At 35.4% G+C, this 5,764-nt stretch overlaps 1 long non-coding RNA gene across 1 annotated transcript; it reads right to left on the bottom strand.

Moving 5' to 3' along the window:
* Positions 1-3,621: 3,621 nt before the first annotated feature.
* LOC131646360 (uncharacterized) lies at positions 3,622-5,545 on the bottom strand. The gene is made up of 2 exons (XR_009297432.1): positions 5,408-5,545; positions 3,622-3,916 (listed from the first exon to the last, which is right to left on the bottom strand). It is a non-coding gene; the product is annotated as an uncharacterized LOC131646360 (long non-coding RNA).
* Between the last annotated feature and the right edge of the window lie 219 nt (positions 5,546-5,764).

Genomic DNA, 5,764 nt, shown 5'->3' on the forward strand with positions numbered 1-5,764 from the left:
TCTCGACAGTAGATTCCCTGGTTAATCTCAGAAGAATATTTTACGTAAGACCTCGGCAGTAGGTATCCTTAGTTGAATCTTGGTAGTAGATTCCCTGGTTAATCTCGATTGAAGTTTTTTCTAGAAGACATCGGCAGTTGCTATCCTTAATTGAATCTTGGCAAAAGACTCCCTAGTAAATCTTAGTAGAAGATTTTGCAGTAAAAACCTCAGTAGTAAGTATCCTCAATAGAACCTCAGTAGTAGGCAATGCCTTAGTTGAATCTCGGCAGTAGATTCCCTAGTTAATATCGGCAGTAGATTTTCCAGAAGTCCTTGGTAATAGATTTTCTTGAAGACATCGTCATTAGATATCCCTCAATGAATCTCGACAGCAGATTCCCTGGTTAATCTCAATAGTAGATTTTCCACAAGAACTCGGTAGTAGGTATCCTCACCAGAACTTGGGCAGTAGGTAATGCCTTAGTTAAATATTGGCAGTAGATTCCCTGGGTAATCTCCTCGGAAGATTTTCCAAAAGACCTCTCATATAAGTCCAATCCCTAGCTACATTATTATAATCCCCGAAGCAGGAATGCTTATTGGTTTCCCCAGTAAGTAATTTCCCCACAGACTCTCATTTGAAAGATGCTCCCCAACAATCTCTTCCTCTGAGAAATATTTATAGAACTTTCCCAAACATATGATTATTCCAAATATTCACACGACTTCATTTGTAAGCACCCTTACGCATCCCCAGCAGATTATTAATCGACACACTAATCCCTGCATTAATAACAGTCTATGTACTCCAATCCCCGTATTGGTCATCCTCACTCCAACCCCGAGTTAGTCGCCTCTCTTTTTCAATTAAGATACTGATCCCCGTGTTGGAAAATCTGGCCTCGCAAAGAACCATGTCAATCAACTTTGATCCGTCAAGAAAAGACTGAGTTTGTCATCTGGTCCGTCTGGAACCCCTTCGATTATATATATCCTCGTTTGCCTTGTTAATCCCCTAGTTTAGGGAAACTCTTTCCTGTTTACCTTGTTAATCCCTTGGTTTAGGTAAACTATTTCCTATTTACCTTTTAATCCATTGGCTTAGGTAAACTCTCTTCATTTTTCCTTTTTAATCCCTTGGTTTAGCCAAACTCTTTCCTATTTACCTTATCCAATAACTTTTGTTAATCTCTTGGTTTAGAAAAACTATTTCCTGTTTACCTTGTTAATCCCTCGGTTTAGGTAAACTCTAACCATTTTACCTTTTTTGTCCCTTGGTTTAGGAAAATGCTTTCCCGTTTACCTTGTTAATCCTTTTGTTTAGGTAAACCATTTCCTGTTTACCTTATTAATCCATTGGTTTAGGTAAACCCATTCCCGTTTACCTTGTTAATCCCTTAGTTTTGGTAAACCATTTCCTGTTTACCTTGTTCACCTTTCCGAGGTGATTTTTCCTCTTTCAATCGAGGATTTAATCAACTATATTCAACCCGATTACAATCGCACGGGCAACAGTCGGTGACAAACATTTGCGCAAACAACCCCTGTGACTAACGACCTGCTGTTTACGGTGATTTCCGGTAAACAACCGCTAGTCCTCCAAACTATAAAATATACTTTGGTTACTCGCAGGATCGACTAGATTGATCCTAGGACATAGTCAAACAATTGTCTCTCGATATGATTTGATTCATGTTTGTTTGTTCTGACTTCAAGAAAACTTATTTGTGATGTGATCGAATGAATATTCACTTAAAAAAACACTTGTTACATATGTTAATATGTCTTTCGATAAAAGAAACGTAAACAAAAGCATGTAAATTGCAGGAATGTAAAGTGTAGAAATATAACGTGCAAGAATGTAAAATGCGGAAATGTAAAGTGCTTCGAAATGAAAGTTAAACAAAGAAAAATAAAATGAATTGAAAATATACTTGAATAAAGAAAAATACAAATGTATTTAAAATGGTGTTGGTGTCATACGTACATTTCTCAGCGAACTCGTTCTCTAAACACTTGATACTTGAGTGATTTGTGAGTGATTTGTACAAAATGAACACACGGAATCCTAACATTAAGACCCTTATTTATACTAATTTCTACCCTAACGGTCCTACACTAATCTGATGCCACGTTGCTCACAAGAATCCCTAGGATGCCATCTGTCCTTGTGCGGTTACACAGACTACTTAGAAATTCAAATCCTCCCGCCTGAATCCTGTTTCGACGCGTGGCAACGTGATCAGAACCGAGAATGCCACGAAAACATGTTCAGCCTCAGTACCTTACGTATTTCGTAAGATGTTTAAGTCTCAAAGATAACCCTCTTCGAATTAGCTCCAATTCTAACTATCTTCGTTCCAACTCAAACAATCATTCTCGAAACATGGCCATCAGTAGCCATCTTTAATCTCAGAAATGGTCATCAGTAACCATCTTCCTTCGAATTCTAACTCTTCAAAGAATATCCTTTCTAAACGAAATCTTCAGCCAACAAATTGCTCCCAATAAATGTCTGTTTCGAAGACAAGAGAAATAGGCGTTTCTTGTCATGATAAGATTTCGTTTTACTCACTTCTTAGAGTTCCAGGACAACTGACTAACGTCATAACCATTTATGACTCCACTTTCAAAACGTCTTATCATTTTCAAAGATGTCTTCTCAGAACTTACATTCCCACGTTCTGGCATTACTTCATTATCATTACTCCTATATACTAGGAGTAAGGCTAATAATTATTCGACCGCTGTTGGATTAAATCAACACCTGCCGCGTGTCTTTGACTTTTACCCAAAATATTTGAAAGGGTTTCCGTTAAACCTTTAAATACTTGAACTTCTACCCTCTCATAACTTTCACTTATATTTTTCTACTTTCTTCACAAAAAAGAAAATCCTCTTTGGTTACACTTAACCCATTCCTCAAATCAAATTTACTCATGGCGTCTTCTTCAAATGATCTCCAACCCATTCAGAAACTTCAGAATCCTACGCAAGTAGGGAATCAAGAACACATTCCAGACCCATATGCTGCAGAGACGCGCGCCATCTATGTTTCTCAGGTAATCATCCCTTTTGAACTTTCTGTAAAAACTCATGCTTTCATGGGTCCTTTACCGGGAGGAAACAACCCCTCTTTGAGTAAATTTTTCCCTGCTTATTATAAAACTAGACCTTTAGTTAGCAAGAATAAGATAGATGAAGAAGGTCATCCAATATCAGCTGATCCTGATAACACAAAAGAAACCTCAACTGAAACTTCTTTGGTCTTAGAGAAAATTAGGTTAAACTATGTAACCAATTTTGTGAAAGTTTTTAGGTCAATCCCTTTAGCAAAAGATCCTGAATTGTATTACGCTTGGCTAACGAAGGGGGAAAAACAAAAGGCTTCATTCTGGAAACAACTAGGGATTTATGACCTAATCCAGTTATCCAAAACAGGCTTAGAATATAACCCAACCATGTTAGTAGCATCAGTTTATTTCTGGGATGCCTCTCATGTAACACCCCAAATCTACCCCAAGCATTTATGCGGAAAATATCAGAGTATAAAAATTCTCAACAGAATCAGGATGTCACACATTCAACATAAACATAAACCTGTCATGCTTTTTAAACTAATACATAACACTATTAGGATTGGAGTGAACAAAACTCATAACATATATCTCAACTTTTGAATAACATAGTATTCATAGCATAACCCAAACTTAGGTTCAACATGCAACAGATTCACAATGATTCAACAATTAAGACATAACATCTTTTGAATCATAAAAAGAAACAATACAAACAAATCCTCAAATACATCATAAGGTTCAATAAGCAAATAACAACATCAAGCAAGTGTTCATCCCCCCCCCAAGTGCTACGTATCAGAGCAATGACACCCAAAACTCGACTATAAGCGGAAACAGCTACTCATCTGGATTACCTGCACGTTACCCACGTGGAGGCAACATTCAAACAGAAAGGGTGAGATATCAAACTATATAAATAGGATTATGATAAATCATATATTAGGTAAGGAATATAAATGAATCACCGTTTCACACAACATCAACATAAACAACACAAAAAACATCATCAAAGAATAGTCTTGATATCAACACATCGGCATCTTCAACAAATCAACACATAAGCATCACAATGCATAGACAACAACTTCGACCAACAACAACTCGAATGCAACTCAACTATGCATATGCATGTGGTACCATTGGAGTAAAACTCCCAACTTAGAACATTGCCAGTAATTCCGAGGCATAAGGCAAAGCCTTCAACACGGTCACATATCAACATCACACCGTTCAACTTTATGTTATGCTATGCTATGCGGAACATACAACGAATACGATTTGACAACGAAATAACGAAATAACAACAACACAACAACGGTCACATATCAACATCACACCGTTCCACTTTAGCCAAAGGCTCACAACATAACTTATCAATTCATAGCGTTATATACACAATATCAAAATTTGCTATAATTCACACTATGAGGCTATTCACATAAGGATGCACAAAATAATCATATTGGAAATCACAACATTAATCGCAACAAAAGCATCCAAAACAAAATCACAAATTGCGGCCAATTCGCAAAATAATCACAATATGCCAATATATTAAATAAGCCAAAACAACTTCCAAATTAACATCTAACTCAATTAGAGATAACTTTAATTATCAAAACAACATCATTGGCATCTCAATATATTATTCTCAACATAAATATTCAACCAAAACACAATTACGGTCAATTTCTCAAGATCTCGTAATTTACCGTTAAACCGAATAATTTATCCAAGTCTAAGTATTTTCCAATTAAATAGACTTATTGAAATTAATTCAACTATTAACTTTAATCAACCAATTAATATCACATTATATTAATTTAATTTACTAATTCATTTTCTATTCCATTTCTAAACTCTAGTATTTTATTGTTTCTATTATTTCAATTATATTTCATTTAATAATATACATCATTATTTATACATGCCATAATATATATATATATATATTATATCCCAAGTAGAAGTAAAACAAGGGATGGAAAGGAAAACAAGACAGCAAAAGCATAACATGAAACGTGACTGGCTAAAGTGTCTGTAAGATTTAAGCTACAGTAAGTGAGTGGTACATGGTCTTTAACATGGCACTCATGAAAACTAAATTCAAGCTACAGTAGCGGTAGCTCATAAAAGAAAACGGAACAACATGAACAAAACAACACTTCCAGGAACATCATAACCAAATATGGGTCCATTCATCAGAAATTCAAAATTTAATGAACAGCAACAAGCAATTTCAACAGTGGCTGAAACAAAATTAGCACAACCTAATGACCAATATATATCCTAAACCCACATACAATTCATCATATTCCCATTTAGGTAGTAAGAATCCCCCTTACCTTGGATTGAGTGCAGCTCTAAGAAGTTTCAATGGAAAATTGGAGAAAAATGACACTTTAGAGTAACACTTTGGGTCTCGTCTTCAAACCCTAACCCCTCTTTTTCCTTTCTCTCCTCTTCTTTCCTCGGTTTCCTTTTTGTTTTCTTTTACTGAAACTACTACTTCTCTCTACCTCTCTTCTACTGCTATATTAAAAAAAAAACTATGTTAATTATTAATACCCAAATGGGCCTAATAAAATATACCCCCTTAATACCTAAAGATGTCATTAATTAAGCCCAATATTATTTCCACACTTAATATAAAAATAATACTTCCACTAAAACTCCATTAAACTAAAATTCAATTATTTTAA

The sequence above is a fragment of the Vicia villosa genome, linkage group LG2 (genome assembly GCF_029867415.1).
Source record: "Vicia villosa cultivar HV-30 ecotype Madison, WI linkage group LG2, Vvil1.0, whole genome shotgun sequence".
Taxonomy (NCBI): Eukaryota; Viridiplantae; Streptophyta; class Magnoliopsida; order Fabales; family Fabaceae; genus Vicia; species Vicia villosa.